The 20,898-nt window shown below is 42.6% G+C and overlaps 1 protein-coding gene across 2 annotated transcripts in view; it reads left to right on the top strand.

Moving 5' to 3' along the window:
• Positions 1-20,898, top strand: part of CHRNA6 (cholinergic receptor nicotinic alpha 6 subunit) — a 330,207-nt gene that overhangs the window by 245,857 nt on the left and 63,452 nt on the right. The gene's annotated exons all lie outside the window — the stretch shown is intronic.

Genomic DNA, 20,898 nt, shown 5'->3' with positions numbered 1-20,898 from the left:
TTTGCCCCTCAAGGTTTTTCAACCAGGATGTTTCTCTTACTTCAATAATTCCAAATTAGACAAGTTTTATATAATTTAACCAGTTTCTCCAATGAGCAACCGCTTTTGGTTCTTACAAAATGTAAAACGGACCAAGAACCTTTTTTCTATGTTCCGTCTATCATAATCCTCCAATTGGGCAACACTCCTAGTATCAGAGAGAATAATTCCTATATATATATATATATATATATATATATATATATATATATATGTGTATATATATATATATATATATATATATATATATACACATATAAAAGACTATTATCATCTTCTGTCCATTGATACTGCTTGGTCTTTTTCCTTCTATTGCCAATGATCATAACCTTAGTTTGATGATAGTTAATAATAAGGTTGTTCTTTCTTGAATATTCTGACAGATTTCATAAACTACGTGGGAGCCCAATAAGGGCACTGTCCGGCAGAGGTGTATCATTGGCGAATGCCAGCCATGCTATATGCTCATTACCTACTTTGGGAAGGAAGTTTCTACCATTACTAAGTTTGTCACTCATGTCAGACACATATAAATTGTATAGGGTAGTTGCTAAAGAACAGCCCTGTTTCATTCCCATATTTGTCTTGATGCGTTTGCACCTTCCTGATTTAGGTGTTTTTGGGCAGTGGTGCTGATATAGAATTCTTGTATAAAATATTGAGTTCAATTTCCATGTTTTCAGCTTGGACCATAATAGTTGTTGATCGACTGCACTAAACGCTCTTTTGAAGTCAACAAAACAAATGAATAGCACCCCTTCTTTTGTCTGATGTTCATATATTAAACATTTCAGCGTCCATGCATTATGTAGGGTATTCATTCCTTTACGGAATCATGCTTGTTGTTTTGACAGTATATTATTTTTCTTGATCCAGGTATTTAACTCTTTCAGCAAGATTAGTGTGAATATCTTGGAACATATGTCGGTCATGGCCAAAAGCCTATAGTTCAGTGGATTGGCATGGGCCTCCTTTTTAGAAATTGGTATCAAGATAGTATCTTTCCAACTAGTCGGCAGGAAGCCCGTGCAACAAATTGTATTAAACAATTGTATAAATATCCTAGTCCAAAACTCAGGATTCCTTTTATATACTAGATTTGTAATCCTATCGGGTCCTGGAGCCCTAGAGGCTTTTGACCCTTCTAATAATACCTGCAATATCTACAGTATAAAATGTAAGTTCATCAGTTCTTTCAATGTTATTAAACCCATTGTTTCTGCTTGATATAGCAGTATTGCCATAATCTTGGTCCTTAATTTAGTTTATCCAATCATCTTCACCTATAATATTAATTTCATTTTGTGATCCATCACCTGTATTGTGTGAATTGTACATGTTCCAAAACTTTCGACCATGGATGCTAAGCAAATTCCTTATTAGCATCCATTTCTTTGCATGAGCTGAGGACGTATGCCTACGGACAAAGTTTTTATAAGTAGTTTTTAGATATGATATTACTCTCTGTTTCACCCATGTAGCCTCTGTAGAGCTCTTAACTGCTTTTATCTCACTATAGAGTTTGCATTTCTCATGAGTTATTACAATATGGTAGGTCTTACTTTTATGTAGGAATTTGCCATTAATATTTTTGGATCGTTCTATATACTGTTTTGATAATAGGACAATCCCTTCAAAGGTTTCTATATCCATGTTTCGCTTGTGGCACTTCTGTAATATTTCATCAAAAAGTCGACATATTTCTCTATATTGTACATTGACCAGTGTATTCTATTCCCTGAATGTTTAACGTGTGCAGGACCCAAAATGGTCTTTCACTTTTTGTTGCTCATAATGATTTCAAACTTCTGTACAACGTGATCACTGTGTGAGGTAACAATGTGACTAAGTTGACCTATATGATCCAACAATTGATCCGAGAAAAGAATGTAATCGATCCAGGATCTCTTAATACCCACTGACCATGTGGAGGGAGAGTCACTCTCAATTCCGGTGTTCACATAAAGTTGCAAGAGGTGTTTATATTTATAAAGGTCAACCACTGATCAATCCTGTTAGTATCCTCCTCCCAATTTTGTATTACATTCGCACCATATTTATTCTTCAAAGTATCAACCTTTTTATAAATCTCTAAACCTTTGGTAGTTTAAGTCCCCCATTAAGATAAATGGATAGGTAGTGTATTCACAATTTCAGACATCTATTTTTTTTCCACTTCCTCAATAATTGTGAGAGTATACAAGTTATTGGGAGGATTATATATGTCTACTACAAGAATAGAAGCAATATCAACACCATTGTCCCATGATATTTTGCCTGCCAACCTGTGATCACTTTTGCCTGTAGGACAATATTCACTCAAGAGTAGAAGGTTACGGACCCCAATCACCAGCCCTCCAAATGGTCTCCCCCACTTACCTCTGCAGGCTTTCCTATATATTAGCAAGTAGATGTCATTCAGGACATTTTCTAGTGAACATGTTTCCTGTATAACAAACAAGTCAGCCTCCAATAAAAAAGATCTATCAATTGGGTCAGAAGCAAATGAGTGGTAACCCCTAGAATTCCATGTTAACATCTTCAAATTCAGCTCAACATTGCCCACTTGTCATCTATTTCCTTACAGCTAGGCTGTACAAGCACAAGTTGGTTGTTCACATTACGTCCTTCCACAATTTTTCTTGCAAGACTATTAGCATCAATAATCATTTGTTTATCACTATATGTCTCAGATTTCTCCTTTCTCTTATTTGTTGGTTTGATAGCTCTTTCTTCAACTCTTAAAAATTCGTACCCCATTTCACAAAAAACATTACAGTAAATAAATATAAGCTCAGATATGAAGGAAGATACAAAATCAATTATCACCCAGTTGGCTTCCTTTGATGTGTATGGGATCTCCACTAATTTGATATCTTTTGTGGTTATCACCTCTAGATCAGTTACTTGATTTAGTAATTCCAAAACATTGTTTCTATTGAAGAAGGGGCTTGCTGTTGTGCATACCAATCAAACATTTGGATTTGTGTAGTTTTAACCAATGGGTGTGGAAGAAATCTGTAATACCGGTGTTGTTTGGCAGTATGTTTTGTTTTGTTTCTTTCAGGTAGCACCCTAGAATGTTCTATGTTATCATCAAATGTTACATTATCTATATCAAATGTATCCTCATCACTAATATATTATGAGTCATTCATGTGCACTGGTTTACCTTTAGTTTCAGTTCTTAACCACAAGGCTGTAGAACCCAATTTTCTTTCTTCTTGGTTATTAGTTACCTCTTTATCATTAAACTGTTTCTTTTTTTGGGGGTTTATATGCCTCAACATTTGTATAAAGGTCCTCATCCTCAACACAAACTAATCTTTCAGATGTTGTATCTGTTCAAGCTAAAGCTTCTCTTGTTTGCAACTTTTTCTTGGACACCCTATTTCTTTTACTTTTACATAGATGCTTATTATCTTTGATGTGGACTTTTTGTTGGTTTGCAGTGGTAACATGTTGATCCATATACTCCTCTGTCTAAATGCTATTCTCTTGGATGTTATCTAATTCAACCTCATTATTCCCCATGCCCTGTATACCAGGAGTATGTTGCGAAAATTCTATTCATTGGTTCGGTTATATTAACTCTACATTCTTCAAGTTTATTTACACTGGCTCATTGCAATAACATAAGGAAGGGATAAGTAGAGCACACCTAGTGATAATAACCTCAGGCTTTAATAGATTTCAATCAATCCAGCATATGTTGGTTCAGGGAATTTTTAGGTGCAGGGGAGGAAAAAAGGCCCTGGCACAAAGCCTTAATCAGTAAAGAGAAAGGTAAGAGGACCCAAACTTGGGAACCTCCCGCCCCCTCCCTGCACACTTGCTACATACGCCCCATGGGCGTTCAAATATTTAAGTATACAAAAGTCATGTATATTAAGAATAACAATTTAGTTGACAAAAATGAATTGTGCTAAAAGGCACTCTCAAATAAAAACAGTGTTTTATCATTACATTCAATATGGTTAGATGCGAAGAAAAAACACAAAATGCAAATAACGATGTCCAATGGATTTTCGGCCAACGCTTTTCGAGGATTTCCTCTTCTTCAAAAGGGCCTAATTGGACTGGTCATAGCAATTAGAAAAACAGAGAGAAAAGGGAAGTACAATGAGTTGATGTATGTAAAGAACAGGTATAAACAAAGTTATGATTACAGTAGTCAGATCCAAAGCGATTGATCTATAGTTAAGGGCAAAAGGATTGGCGGTATTGCATGTCAATTATGAAGGTTACCAAACCCGCTGGGGTCACAGTTGAGGTACCATGTCAAAAGATATAGTTGAAATACTTAGAGATTAATTAGGGGACAACAAGTATACGTGTATGACGAATGGGACGTACCAGGCAAGTTACCAGTGGAGAGTTAGCAAGGTAAACAACACTAAGTATATCTAGTTAGATACCTATACACGGCGGTAAAAGGAGTAAAATTTACAAAAGAAAAAGGGTACACTCCTAAATTAGTGAGTGAAAAATTCAACTCACCGCTAAACGGTGCAGTCCTCCTCGACTGTTCATGTGCTGGTGTCTGATCGTGGAGACTAGGTCTCAAGGTAGGGTGCCATTGAGGGGAATTTAGTGCTGTGGGACAAAAGTTGTGGGTTAAAAAAGTAATGGTAATGAGGTGCATTCAGTAGTAGTATGCAGCTTATCACGGATATTCCTATAGCCCTAATGTGATCTATAACATGAGGACGGTAATAGGAAGTGGATGCTCATGTTTCACAGATAATATATACAACGTGTCACGTATTCGTAGATTTATCAACTGCATATGTTGCCAAATAGTGGATGTGCTGCGTGCATTACCTCGTCACGAAGCTTATGGAAGGAAATAGTTTCAAAGTCTGTGAAAGCTGTAGCAAAATGTATAAACCTCGAGTTAGCCTAACAGGGTTCGCATATCCAGAGGATGGCAAGGAATCTGTATAAATAATGTCATTGCAATAACATCTCTAACAGCTTTCCCACTCCCTCTTTGACAAGCAGCTGCTCTTTATGTAAGGAGGAGAAGAGTGGAAATAATGCTTTCAGTATTGTTGTTTGTTCTGGTTCAAACCTAGTTTCTTCATCGGAATAATCAGAGGAGGAATAAGAAGTCTCATTATGGGGAGAATGCATAAGCACTTGCGGCAATTTCACCAAGGTCAGGAGACCTTTATTTATTTATTTTTATTTATTTGCTTATTTATAATGTGCCGGAGCCCAAGGGCATCAGGTCGCAAAAGTGGAAGATGAGGTCAGTTCCGCTAGGGGGGATCAGGTCGAGGAGTCATTTGAAGAGCACTGTTTTTTGTCATTTCCTGAACGTCGAGTGATTTCTATGTGCACACAAATCTTTGGGAAAGCTATTCCAAATCCGTGCTGCCTGTGATTGAAAAGACCTACCAAGGCCTTTCGCCAGTTTGCTCTTCGAGCCAACCAGACATATCAAGTCATTAGATCTAGTTATTCTTTTAGAGCAGGAGACACTGATGGAGTCCTTCATGGGATGGGGGGGGGTTACCTAGTAGCCCCTTATCCTACAATCTCATGTAACATTTTTATGTTACCCTCACTACTTTAAATGTCTGATTATTTTTGCCTACCATTGTGCTTTTCTACCACAGGCTGAACCCTCAGCTGCAGTACAGCACCCATGGGTGACCATTTTGTCAGAATGGCCCCAGTCTTCTTTTTTCACCATTTTCTGTTTGTGAGGTCTTTCTTGGGTTTTACTCTGTGCATTGAGACAGGTTTGAGCCCTGTGTTTGTCTTGACTTTGGCAGGCTCCAGTGTGTTTGGGACGACATGATGTGAGCAAGGATCCCGAAACTCCCTTGTCCTTTGTCTCTAGGAATGCCTGAATGCAACTAGTCCTGATTGGCTCACTGGCTGTCCTCCCAGGACAGCCACACTGCTGTGTGATTGACAGCCTAGGCTGTGCATGAATGGAAGAAACCTGCTTACAGGCAAGGGGTTTGGGACTACAGGCAGAATCGACCACTGGGAGAAACACCAGATGAAGAAACCGTGAACGAAGCTTGCTGCAACCTCCTGGACCTTTGAAATGCCTGTTGAAGCCCTGCTACTGTGCTGAACTCCTTCTTCACCTTGGCATCCTCTTGTACCGCCCCGTCTCCACCAGGGTTGCCACTTGTCCGGCATACCCCCTTAATCACGTGCAGGCACATTCCATGCACTGCCGCGCTTTCACCTGTCTAGCAATCTCAGCACAAACTGATAACCTTGTTCCCGTTGATAACACAGTGTCCTATGCAATGGCCTATGAGTGACGCTAAGAGTTAATAAAACAAAACAATGTGTGCACGCACAAGACAATAACACCTTAATTTCAATCCCACATTGATAACCCACAATTCCCATTGCTGTCTTTCCACCTCCCCCAGAGTGGAGTATACTTCATCAATTTGTCTCGTGATTAAACTGCACCCGTTGGTTCGCCTGTCGTGCGATAGGTTTCTCACCAGGGAAACAACCAGTCAATGCAACTTCCACAATCTAAGATAGCTCCAGCTAACTTTTATGGGAAGACGACCTCTATTCACCTAACTAGAACGTTCAACTCATAGGAAAACCACACAGATATACGTATGTTCACTCTCCAGACCTGTTGGCGTACCAACCCCTGCTTTATTCAGGAGCCTGTTGCCCCGCAACCCGAACACTCACTAAACACAGAAAAGGGACTACCTCCGCTCAAATCCCCACAGCCGCAAACGTGCTGAACAATACCTCTTTACCAACAACTATGACAATGGTACATCACCCTTGTTCTTATTTACACATAACCCCACCCACACAATATTTGGTTGCTGGTTATTCGGACCACACTTACTTTAGTTCCACGTCTGCTGGTGCTGCTTAGCCGCTGACTCTCCACCCTGGGCTCGCCTCACCTCCTCTGGACTGCGTTGGACAACTCGCCAATCGCGGCCGGGATGATTTTTGAAGTCGGCTCCCGGCGACCAATCTCCGGTTGTTCAATCCGGTTCTCTCACAATTCCCGCGAGGGTCCTGCACTCCTCCGAGGTCTGATGGCAGAGGGGGCAGCAACTGACTGAGCTGACGTCACAAACGATCTCAGTGGGGCCTCCAACTTGTTAGGGTAGTTCCGGGGGCCAGCAAAGCCGCACCCGGGTCCCGCAGACCTCCGGTTCAGGGAAGATTCTAACTCCTTCCCTTGTCCCAAAGAAGTCGAGGTCCACACAAGGAGCAAGCGGTACTGCCATTTATTAGAATAAATGAACAGAGATCATGTACATGGAGCAATCCAGGCAAATCACACACATTCTGGCTCGCAGGCCAGTTTTGTAGACAAGTGACGTTACTATCAGCGTCAATCAGCAAGTTCCGTCTCCAAACCTAACATCGCACAGGTTTGGCTCTCTGAGTGGTAGGTCCAATTTGGGAATATATAGTGTGAAATATTAGTGGAGGCCGCTGGGTCAGGTGGTGTGCTTGGATCCTCCTTAAAAATTGCTACTGTGAAAATGTTACATTGGCAAACCCTGTGATTGGCTGGTAATTCCCGCCATCTGCCCTAGCCCCCACGGTTCTGATTGGTCAGGCCGCGGGCCTCCAAGCCTGAGACCAACTCTATTCCCAACCCGCAAGACACCTAGCCTTGTACAGTGTGTATCAGCAATGTGTGACTATGTGGCAGTGAGTAATAATGGTGTGTGTATACTACTGCCGTGAGAGCGTTCTAGTCCCAGCGTATAATGTTGTTGATATGTTGTGATTTGTTGCAAGTGCGGTCTTTGTCATCACATCAGCTTCGGCTGGGTCACGTGTGAGGCCACCATGAAATGAGAGTGTGAATTACTTCAATTTGTTTTTTATTTTGCATGGACTAGTCTCCGCTGCGGCCAGTGTCATTTTGGCTCGGTGTGTGTGGAATGTCATTTTGCAACATTGTGGCCTTGACTACCGTTGCTTCTGGCATGGCTTTTCTGCTTGAACAGCATCTTACTGCTCGAGATTTCTGTGAGACGCTCCTGGTTGTCTGGATTTTCCCAAGGCCTTCTCTGGCTCTGAATATGTACTCTGCATAATGCCCATAGGTTAAGATGAGTCATGGTCGGTCAGGTCCCTCGAGTGCTCCTGTAATTCCTTAGGGTTAATAGCAAGTAGCATCTACAAGAATGTACACAATCTCTTCTGTCATCTGGCATTTCTGCAGTGCTGTAGCGGCCTAAGTGGCAAAATAATAAATGTGCAGGCAGTATGTATCTGTTACCGTCCTCTATCTCATAGAACTGTACACATGTATTCTTTGTGTAGGTTGTATGCGGAGTGCATGTGTGATTCCTGTGTAACATAGCTATGTCGTCATGACGTCTCTAACGAATTTCAGCATGGCTTTTGTGGTGCTGTTAGTCGATTTTGTCCATGTAATCGTCTCCAGCTCGGTCTTGTCTCTCCTCGCTCACTCTCGGTATGGTTCGTACCACCGCAGGTTTGTTTCGTCGGCCGGCCGGATATCTTTCATGGTGCATGCCGATGGTGGGAGCAGTGGGGATTGGTGCAAACTCAGATGGTAAGTGGTCGTTTTGTCGTGGATACTTCTTCCGGTTGGGGGGGTCCATCGGGAGGCAAGGTATATTCGGATTTTCCCTCTTCAGATGTCAATGTGCCTTCGGTTACTCTAAAATAGCAAATACAGCATGCTCCATGAACAGAGTCATAGAGCAGCCCATAACAATACTTATAGACTTCTCAATTGCGAATTTCTGCAGTGCTGTAGCGGGCTAAGTGGCAAAATAATAATTGTGCAGGCCGTATGTATATGTTACCGTCCTCTATCTCATTGAACTGTACACATGTATTCTTTGTGTAGGTTGTGTGCGGAGTGCATGTGTGATTCATGTCTAACATAGCTATGTCATCATGATATCTCTAACGAATTGCAGCCTGACTTTTGTGGTGTTGTTAGTCGATTTTTTCCATGTACTCGTCTCCAGCTCGGTCTTGTCTCTCCTCGCTCACTTAGGGTATGGTTCGTACCACCGCAGGATTGTTTGGTCGGCTGGCTGGATATCTTTCATGGTGCATGCCGATGGTGGGAGCAGTGGGGATTGGTGCAAACTCATACGGTCAGTGGTCGTTTTGTTGTGGATACTTCTTCCGGTTGGAGGGTCCATCGAGAGGCAATGTATATTCGGATTTTCCCTCTTCAGATGTCAATGTGCCTTTGGTTACTCTAAAATAGCAAATAGAGCATGCTCCATGAACAGAGTCATAGAGCAGCCCATAACAATACTTATAGACTTCTCAATTGCGAACGCGGCAGCTTCCAATGACTGTTTGCAAGGACAGTGTCCACTCATAACTGGGTCTAAAATCCCACTGTAATACGCGAAAGGCTTGTACCCCAATGTAGTTCTGTGCATATGCACTGACGCCATGACTGTCCCTTTCGTGTGCGAAAACAAATAAAATTCCTCAGCATACTTAGGAATGCCTCAAACAGGGGCTGTACAAATAGCTTTTTTCTGCTCCTCAAACCCTTCCTCCATTTCCTCAGTCCATTCAATTTTTACTTTATCCACTTGTACTTTCTTGAAAGCTTGTAAAAGGGGTCTTCTGTATGTACTGTAATCAAACAATCTGGCTCTAACATAGTTGCATAGCCCCAAAAACTGTTGCATCTGTTTCACTATATTTGGCTTTGAGGTTTTCATAATCACCTCAGCTCTTTCGGGTGTCACCTTCTTTCGTTCATGTGAAATCAACTGCCCTGTGTATAACACCTCTTCTTGGCAGCATTGTAACTTCTCCTTGTCTACCTTGTATCCCTTGTCTGCTAGAATAGTCATTAACTGAATAGAATCTTGTCTGCGCTCACCGTCCGTGGTGCTACAAATTAAAATGTCATTGACATATTGTATCACCGCACTCTTAAGAGCAATGATGCCTAAATCCATCCGTGGGACTCTGTTAAAGATCGATGGGGACTCAACATACCCCTGGGGCAAATGAGTATGTTACAGTCGAGTTTGGCAAATTGTAAAGGAAGTCAAGTCTTGTGAGTCTTTGTGCAATGGGATTGAGAAAAATGCATTTTTCGAATCGATAACCATGAAATATCGAGCTTTCACTGGGATACTGCATTGTATCATCACTGGGTTAGGAACTAGATGAAACTCTGCATCTACAATCTGATTAATCTGTCTCATATCTTGAATAAATCTCCATGACCCTCCTTTAGAGGTTTTGATCAGATACACCACAGTATTACACAACAAATCTGATGGCACCAGAATCCCTTGTTTCATCACTGCAGAAATGGTCTGAAATATACCTTCATCAGCCTCTCGAGACATGGGGTACTGATTTTCTCGAGGTAAAATCATTCCTGGCTTAAGCTTTATTTTAACTTCCCCTATTCCTTTCAATAGACCTATGTCATAAGGGCCTTTGGTCCAAAGGATGCTTGGCACCTTCTTCAAGTGTTCCTGAAAAAATGCTGGATGCTGCTGCATTATAGCCATTCGCTGTTGGACTTCCCCCATCTCTATTCTTATTCAGTATGTGATGCTCATAAAGAACACCACTTCATCATCTGTTTGATCTTCCCCGAACATGTCATCATCAGTTATGTCAGTCAGGATACTCAGTTGGTGGTGGAACTGAGCAACAACTACACCAAGAACCGCACCAAGATGGACCCACTATACACCACAATTGAAGCATGGATGGATAATAACTGGATGTGCCTTCATGGAAGTAAAACGGAGATGATGATCTTCGGTTCCCACCAGGCACATCCCAATCTAGGACCAGAACATGAATCATTTAACATCAAAGATTCCCTGATCCAAGTAGTAGGGAAAGTGAAAACCTTAGGGCTTTTCCTGGAAGCCTCTGTGAGTGCTGAAGCACAAGTCATGTACTTAAATAAGAACTGTTTGTACCATTTTAGACTCCTTAAGGCCATCCAACCATATCTGAATGAAGAAAATTGTGCAACCATTGCTAGGGCAACCATACTGTCCCGGCTTGACTATGGCAATGCCTTCATATTGTGCGCAAATAAGAGCTGTATAACAAAATTCCAAGTGATTCAAAGTAATGCAGTTAGAATAGTAAAAAAGAAAACAAGAAGAGAAGACATCAGCGATGACAGAGTAGCTTTACACTGGCTGACCGTGGAAGACAGGATCCAGTTTAAGACCTTGACTCTAGTCAATAGATGTCTGTACGGCAAAGCCCCGGCATACCTGAAGGAAAAGATTACCCAATATATACCTGGACGATCCCTGAGTTTGGAGGCCTTGGCCCAAATCACTGTCCTGGCCCATAATCGATCAAATGGTATGGGCAGGACATTTCCAGTGATGGGTGCACAAAAATGTAACAACCTCCCCCTACAACTTAAACTGGAATCTAACTCCAGAGCTTTCAGAAAAAAATTGAAAACTCACCTTTTCAAATGAAAGGGTAGTTCGCTCAGGCAGTTCAGGAGTTGCTAGGCAGTATGTTTTGTTCCATGGTGTCTGGTTTTTACATGTTTGTCTCACGGTGTCTCTATGTTTTGAGGCCCGATGACTGCAGACATTTGGCACGATATAAACCAATAAATAAATAAATAAAAATCTGTACCCTTCCTCGAGAGCTGTTACTGTTTTCCATGGTCTACCCTCATTGCCTACTCCTTCCAGCATTGCCATTCCCCTTAGTACTATGGCTGCTTCTAATTCTATAGGGATAGTCTGTCCCCCTTCTTCATTCATAGGTATTCATGGTCTAAAAGAAAATTATCAGGTATCCTCACAATTTTTCCCACTAAGCCAGGTAGCCATGTCAATAGAATGCTCACTCCAGATAGAAAAATCTCTGGATCTACTGGAACACCTGCAGAGCCACTTGCCCTGTAAATGCCAGCATAAATTCACCTATATCTAAATAGTGTATTCCTGGAGTGGAGCACACTATTCCTTGATCAGTGAATGAAATCGTAATGTTAAGTTTTGTCAACAAATATCTTCCCAAAATGTTAACCGGTGTCTGACATGAATATAACAAAGGAACAGACATGTCACACTCTCCTACAGAAACTGGTAATTCAAAATTAAAAGGATTTCGACTCGTAGCTCCAGAGAACACTTGAGCATTCATGGCATTTCCCGATATTGGATATTTTCCCTCTCGTATACATGAACAAGTAGCTCCAGTGTCTACTAAAAAAGAAAAGGATTTGCCTCCTATCGTCACATCGACCGTTGGTTCCTCTTGGGGGTCTGGTGTCACATATAGTACTGAACACATCAAGTCACCCTGTAAGCTGTCCTATTGTGGGTACAGGCTCATCCCTGTCCCTGTGAAAGTATTTCCTCCTACCACCGTGACACCTCCTATTCTGGGTGTCAGCACTTGTGCTGTGTTTGCATACTGCTGTGTCTGCATAGGGGCTTGTTGCGACTGCCCTTGTGGATTCATTTGCACTCACTCTTGTTGCTTTACCTGCTGTACTTGCAGCGTTTGTGTCTTATACAATGTGCGATCTTGGGCAAACCCTTCCCTAGTTTGTGTGCTATATGGTTGAGGATAAGCTGTCCCCTCTTGAAAATTGGCCATGCTGTACATTCCCTTGGCTCCCACATATGCATGGAATGTGCCCTGTCATCCCGCAAGTCCAATATACTGGGGTGCCCGTCTGACAAGTCCCTCTTGGTTATATCCTTCCTGCGTAATCTGATTCTCATTATGTGTATGCTGAAACCCACATTGATTATTTTGGAATCATCCTCCTCTTCCTCTATAACCTATACCTCTGCCTTGTGGCAAGAACCCATATCCACCTTGGTCCATCGGTCACTGATTACTCGCCTGCGATGCACCCATTGCTTCCTGCATTCTCAATCATTCTCCGCTTCTCAATACCGCCCCTTCTATGACAAATGTTGACATTTTTTTTCGGAACTAACTTGGCTTCCTCGATTTTCCTAGTCTCTTTCTTCTAATTTTTCTCTTGCAGTAGCCAACAGTGAAGCACTATCGTCATCGGTATCTCAGCCCATGGATTCGCTTCCATCCCCACTTGTTTCTTCATCTGCCATTGCACTGGCTCAGGCAACCTCTGGCATAAAATGTGGTAAAATAATGCACAATTTTTTCCCACAGCTCGCGTGTTTCAATTGTCATTTCACCTGAATATCCTGAATGTAAGCAATAGGGCCTTCATCTTCCTTTATCTTATGTGTCATAATTGCACCCATATCTGATGTATCGGGATACTGTAATCTGAGAGCCCTCCAAATGTCTGCTCTACAATTATTAAATGGCGCTCCATCATGCCCTGTGTTTTGTGCTGTCACACTGGAATACACTGCTCTCCTCCGTATGTCATCAACTCTTTCCCCAAGAATAGCTGCCAGGAGACCTTTTATGTCCCCTAGGGCCAGCGTGTTTCATCCCGTTATTTTTTTTAATTCATATATCCATTTCCCAGCGCCCAAAGTCAAACTCTGGAGCTTACACCTTAAAATATCCTCGTCCATCTGCGGCCATGAAATATACTGTGGTCTTGCTCCCCTTTTTCCAATAAGGGAAACTGCGTAAAACCCCAACCCACAGTTGGCTCCCATCGTTAGTCTATCCATGGCAGGGACGATCATCCCTGTCTGTCTCCTTGTCGGTACTGACCTTAACCTGCTCACATATGGCAGAGATTCTCCCTTTTCACTATACAATCGTCCTCCGGGCTGCTGTGAAAGTGCTATGGGATCTGGTGTCCTGTCCTTAGGTTGCTCCAGATCTGACCATATTACTTCTTTATCTATTTGCAGGCTTCCTTCGGGGGCGCAAACGCTCCCTCCTTCTGCCTTGAGGATGGATTCTCTTTCCTCATCTGACACGTCTTGTCCCCAACTAGTGTGACTATCATCCCTTTCACCTTTGTCCAAGTTCAGTTTGTTTAAGGACAATGTTCTACATTCGTGACTGAACAGAATTTCTTCTTCGCTTCATGACTGAAATGCTAAGGATTGATCCCTCCTCCCTCGACTTCCATATTTGCTACCTTCCTTTCATTCTTGATAGGCCTTATCGATCTTGTCTACGATGCTCTCCGCATCAAAGCTTTCTTCTCTCAATAATACTCTAGATGCCACTGAGGTTCCTTCCTTCATCGAAAGGAGCTCTCCTATTCTGTTCCATCGTGTTTTGGTTCCTGCTGGTTCCTTACAAATAAGACTGGTATCAAGACCCTGCTGTCTTCTTCTTCGTTCTATTTCTTCATCTAGTTCTCCCTTCGTCCCTTCGCTTTCTCGCATCCCTTCTAATTCTATTTTCCTCTTGCCTTTGTTCTTCTTTCCTAACTTCTTCCCTTCTTTGCTCTTCTTCCCTTCGTCTCTGAATTCCTTTGTTCCTTAATTTTTGCACTTCCTAATCCTTCTCTCTTCCTTTCTCTTCTATCCCTGTCTTCTATCGCTATCTGCCTATTGTCATACTTTGTTTGTTCTTCTGCCTGTTCTTCTTTTTCTCTTGCTCCTCCTGATGCATCTGTTCTCGTCACTCCCTGTTCTTCCTTTTCTGCTCATCTTCTTTCAATCTGTTCGCTCGTTCCTTGTCTTTTCCATCGTGTTCGTTCTTATCTTGTCTTTGCCCAACTTCCTCGATGCTTTTCCCATCTATTTTAAGTAATATCTGTCCTCCCATCCATTCGTTCTGCACAAGCACTATCTCATCAGCTTTATCCTTCTCTCCTTTCCATCTTTTAATCTCTCTGTCTATTTCTGTTGACAGATTCGACCACTCACTTCTTTCTTCTTTTTCTTATATGATCTTATAGATGTCTTCTTTTCTCTTAATCTCCTCTGGAATATCATCGCTACTATAAGCGGGATGTTTGTTTATTGGATTACAATACCCTGTCGCCCCATTGGACTCCTTTAAAGGATATAACCCTATTTCTTCCATACTAGTGCCTTTGACTGCAGGTGAGGTAAGGGGAGCTGAGGGCTCAACACCTTCCACCTTACGCTGACTAAGCATGCACCCCTCACTTGGAGGGTGTTCCATCTCTTCCTAGTACATTTTCCAGAGCTCTAGAATCGCTAACCTTTTCTTTAATTTCTTCCCCGTGTAAGCAGTGTGCAAGTATGTGGTCATGTGTTGCAATATCGCTTTTGACAATGATCCCCCTTGTGGCCACGGCATGAAAATGTATCTGCTGTGCCTTTCACGTATACTGTTTGAGCTCAATTGACTGTCAGTACTTATCAGACGTATGAAATAACCTTTATTCTTTTGCTTAAATCACCACTTTTTCAGCACCTTTAAAACAACAAATATGAGCATGCACCATTAATCGCTGCTCAAGCCTCTAATTTCTTAATTAGCTATAGCTACCTTTGGATTGGTACCAACCACTTTGCTAGGTTTAAATCACTATTGCTCCTCAGCTTTTTTCAATTACATCACAACTTCTATCGCTCTTCGATATTTTTACTCAACAAACAACATACAGACTAGTCGACTTTACACATTAATAAACACTGTAATCACCTTTTTCTCTCTCGCCTTTTCTTTGTACCCAGTACAGGGTTTAAGACGTCACCTTAAGTGAACCTGTTCACACGTTATATATTTCTGTTCTACCCCTATTGGGAATTCAAATGTCTCCTTCTGAATCTCCTTTGAGCCAGGACTCTAGGCGCTATCTTTTCTTCACACAATATTTCCTGTTACTCAAAAATGATCACAAACCAATCCCCTTCATTTGCCCTTCCCCTTAGTCTACTCACCATTCATTCGTTAATCAACTTGAGGCCTTCGATATCGACTCCTCCTCCAATCAGACCATTTCACCTTCTGTCCACAAGCGCCCGTGGAAACCGGGCAGGGATTTCATCAAAGAGGGACCTGCCCACTGTCTCGGTTTTTCTTGAAAGTTTATTTCTATCGGCCGCTCCCCACGGGAAACCCAGCGATGTTCCGTCTTATGGTGGAGGATACTTGATCGTCCGAAAAACTGGGGACAAATTAGTTTGGATCTTTGGCAACCATCCTCTGCTACCACATGAGCATAAGACCCTTTTGATATCATGCATGCAATGGATGGGGATGCAGAATAACTCTGACACCAAATAATTGAACCAACTCAGGAAGATGGCAAAGGTTTCTGTTTTATTAACAATTAACTAAAACAGGGAGTTACAACGGACATCGACGGACATTCGCTCAAGTTCTCAATGCATTTCTCATAAAAGCATGCTTATATGCAAAAAATGCATCAGACGTGGCGTCATACTATGTGGCAAATAAGAAAAACCTATGAGGGGTTTTGCAGAGTTTTCATGTCTCTGGGAATAAAATGGAGTGCGAGTATGCACTATCATTGTTCTAGAACTCCACGCTTAACTCTATTTCCATCCTTGGCTCACGTGACAGGAGACCACGATTTGGTCCATTTAGCAGCATTTAAATGTCTTAAATTAATAAAACCTGGCACGCTTGGAGTTCTTTCTTTGCACCTTAACAAGGAATTATTCAGCTTCAGACATTCTCCGCCTTCAATAGATAAACTGTCTTGGCTGCCTCTGCTTTGACACCAGGCCAGGCAGCCTCGCCATTCATGTCCACAACCTCAGCTTAATTTTATTGCGACATAGTTCTCGGCCTTTCCTCTCCATGGGTCCGGGCTTACAAAATTCATGACACCGATGTCCAGCTTCTATACAATGGCGGCTTTGACTGCAGTCTATTGAATACTTATAGGCAGCTTCTAAGATAACTTAGACTACTTGCGTTACAGCATCTGTACAGTTGTTGAACGGCTTTCATTTTCTACAGTGCGTCACAGACATGCAATCCTATTTTCACATATGAAGCTTTACTCGATGTTTAACTTCGTCATCAGTTTCTATATGGTCCCTGCATTCTCTTCAGCCAGTATTCTCAGGGCATCATGCTTGTCTTTCGTGACGTCACCAGCTCCTCTTTTGCTCTTTTTCATTTTCCTTTGGGGAGTTCCTCCCTCTGATTATCGTCTCTTTGGATATACATTCGGTAGGGCTTTATCAAAGGGTACCTTCTTTCAAATGTTCGCTGTGGTATGGTCACAACTGCTGGTGTCAAGCATTGCACAATCTCAGGCTTCCAACATACAAGAGGTAGGGGGTGGGATTTCCTTCAGAGGCATGCAGCTGCTCCTCTACATTGGCTAAACAGAAGACACAGATGACATATCCTTAGATTGTTCCGTTATACCCACATACTCATTCAATGTGGCATTCGTGCCAAAGAATATACAGTTTCCATTAATCTCCTTCCAAAATGATTGATGCATTGGTTCTAGAGCCCTTCTTTGTCTTAATTAAGTTAGAGGTGTTATGCTGGAAGACTGAACCTGAGTGTTGCGGAGTGTTAGGCAGAATCATATGCAGTACCCTTTGGGAACACCACACACAATTAAGACTACAAGTGACAGTACAAATTCACCTTTGGTACAAGCCTGTACTACACAGTAAAAGTGGTATCGATGGCTGAGCAGCCAGACTTATCTCAAGAGCAAGTGAGCAGTATCAATAGTTACACTAACTACAGCAATTACTATGATTCAAACAAACGCTGACTCAAGGTTTCTGGGTAAAAGAATATACATTTATTTACACATCAGTTGTATAACATCTCAGTAAAGTAAAGCAGTTTAAAATGTACACTCTTAATACACCACACCACTCCCAATAGATTCCAGACAAGTTAAGCTCACAAATGAAGTGGGAGCGAAAAGGCACTCCAGAAATTTAGAAGGGAGGGAAAGACAAGGTTAGGCAGAAATTGAGCAGCACCAACAGGTAAGAAAGCAGGGCAATCTAGAAAGAGGAACTACAATGATGGAATCAAATCAAAAAGGCTTAGGGCCAAAGTCAATAGGACAAAAGTCTTTTGCTCAAGATCGCACAGCTCAGGGTAGTTCGCGGTTAAGTCTTTGCCAAGAGTTCCGGACGAGATTGGTCGGCAGAAAAGTTAGTTTAAAGAGTAGGGAAGGACAAGCCCTCGGATTTGAGAAAGATTTCACACCCACTTTCACTGCAGCTGAACGAAACAGCTGAACGAAACAAACCACCGGATTTGTACAGTACCTTTAAATGGTGAAGAAGCTGTAGCTGAGGCGGACATTCCTGGCAGTTCCTGCAGGCTCATGGTTCCTGAAGCGACTGTTAGACTGGCATGAAGTAGGAAGACTGGAGGGCTCTACACTGCCCAGGGAAGAAACCAACAGAAGAGCAAAGCAATGAATATGAGGTGCGCTCCTTAAAACCCAAGCATTGTCCGACTTTCCTGGCTATCCGGCCCACTGTAGCTCTGTACAGTGAATTTGACCAGAGGAGGGAGTGCTGGATTGTAGTTTGGGTGAACTGGTTGGTCCCACCAGCTCAGGGGAAGAAGATTCCTGGAGGATCCTCTCTGTCGTTGGAGTTCGAAGATTCGGACCTGCATGGCTTCACCGGGTGGAACAGTCGTGGTAGGGGTATTCTTCCGTCAGCTCCTCATTGGTTCTTTCGTTCCATTGGCGACTCTGCCTTTCCAGACCCAGAGACCTGCTTTTGATGCAGTTTTCCCCCATTCACACAGCCTGGCTGTCAATCACACAGCAGGGTGGCTGTCCCGCCGGGGCAGTCACCACAGCCAATCAGTTCAGAGTGTGACATGGGTCGCTAAGGAGACCCTGTGAAGGGAGTCCTAAACCCCTCCCTCACATCCTGTCCCCCCCAGACATACAGGCGCCTAAGGAGGGCTTCTGCGTAGAAGCCCACGAAAAGACGGTGAACAAAGGAGCCAAACCTGGTTTGGTGCGCAGAGTAAAACACGAGAAAGACTTTTACAAAAGGAAATGGTGAATAAACCCAGCAGAACCGAAATAAAACATATATGGTCTAGCGGGTTTAAGTTCGAGGCTACCAAGATAGCCTAAAACAATGCTATGGTTATTGAAGATAACCGCGGTAGGAAAACTAGGGTAGTTACCACTGCCACCAGCCAAGTCTTGATGAAAAGGGAGCAAACAATGCTCCAAGAGAAACAGACAAAAAGGGATAAGTATTAACCCTTTCCAGGACTCTATGTAAGATAGGGTGTACTGGGTCTGTGTTTTTACAGAGGCTAATAAAGTTAATGGCAACTTTATATGTTCTGGGAGACAGTAGTCAATCCCAGAAAATGGAGTCTGAGTTTGGGAAGTCTAAAAGACACCCCTGTGTCACTGCACTGAAGGTGCTGCGTAACACATGGTAAAAAGATGATGCCTATGGAGTAGGTGAGGCTCCACAGGCTATGAACACAAACATGTTAAACACACACAGCAAAACACATGTAAGAGTGGGAAAAAAGGCTCACACTCTTACCAGGTGAAAAAATAAATCCTAGATATCCAGCAAAGCTGCTGAGGGACACAGTAGCTAAGGGAAATTAGCCATTCTGGAGAATTCTCCCTAACATGGAGTAAAGATAAGATTTCATGATTTTTAATCAGGCAGGGTCTCGCTCTACCAAAATCAAGGTATTTTGTATTCATAGCAAGGGGTTTAGGGTGCAGTGCTAGTAAGAGATTGTTTTGTAGTGTAATATTCTTTGTGAGGAATGTTTGAGGTGTAATCCATGGAAGATGTGTATATAAAACAATGCAATGGTGTGTTGAATAGTAGCTACCTCAGACCAGCAATGATCCTGTAATGGGAGGGATGGTGTGTGGGCCCACTACGCAAGATACAGGTGTAGGGTGGCAAAGTGAATAACTCATGTATCTATTTTTCACAACATACTCCTGCCAAGCCTTTGACCTTCTTAAACACCCCATCTCTCTCTGCAGTTCATGAATCGCCCTGGGTTTTGGTGCCATAGGAATGGGTACACAGATCAAGTAAAGGAGAGTCAGGTAACAAAGGAAGGGCCCCAAACCCCTACATAAAGTATCCCTGTACTGAACTACCAGGAAAGAGCCCTTCCTTTCATTTCCATGGGGGCCATCTTTAGACAGTATTGTCAGTCAATGGACGGGACACGCGAGGTATCCAATTAAATGTCTGGAAATACTTTTTTTTTAGTTTTCACACCTGGGTTACCTCTTTGGTAGCCCAGAGTGCTAATGGCCTTAAGCCCCCGTTCCAAGTGCTGGAATGGGGAGGAGGTAATGGCCCTGAGCCTTGCTTTGCTCTGGCCGTTAACTGGGGGTGCCAGGCTGTTGCCCTCGTTCCAGTCCTTGGGACAGGGGCTTAATGCCACATTAAACACTATACCTTAGGATGACATTTCATACTTGTGACTGCTTACACCACATTTCTTTGGATACTTCAGAACAAGGGGTGGAAGCCATGTGTTTGTATTTGGTCATGGCTTCTCAACACTATACATTTACTGTGTCGACTGGAAGAGGACCCAGTGCGTTAGTGTTGACTTCCACACCCAGACTGAATATCATAAGCCATTTTCAAAAGTTGGTTGGGCCCAGTGAAGTGTATATGACTGGGAGGGTTCTGGGAGTCGAGGCTCCAAATGTCACCTGGGTTTCAGTACTTTTCCTCTCATTACTTCTTCCTTGGCTTCATCCATAGCCTCTTTCCACACTTCTACATCTGTCCTCACTCCCCACATAGTTATATTCCGTATGGCCCCTCTTCAAAGACATGAAACTGTCATCACAACACAGGTTATGGTTCTCACTGTAGCTCTCACAACATGCTTCCAGCTTTCACTGCTGGTCTGAAGGGTTGGTGGGTCCCATTCACCAACCATGTTCACCCACCTACTTACCATACCCTGTGCCATCCCCAACAAAACAAATCAGTGCCTGCACACACCATTCTACTTTGCCTAGAAAAAGGACGTTAGGAGTGA

This window comes from Ambystoma mexicanum, chromosome 6p (assembly GCF_040938575.1).
Source record: "Ambystoma mexicanum isolate Mex_15411 chromosome 6p, UKY_AmexF1_1, whole genome shotgun sequence".
Classification (NCBI taxonomy): Eukaryota; Metazoa; Chordata; class Amphibia; order Caudata; family Ambystomatidae; genus Ambystoma; species Ambystoma mexicanum.
The sequence above is the reverse complement of the archived record's forward strand: the minus strand, read 5'-3'. Positions and strand labels throughout refer to the sequence as shown.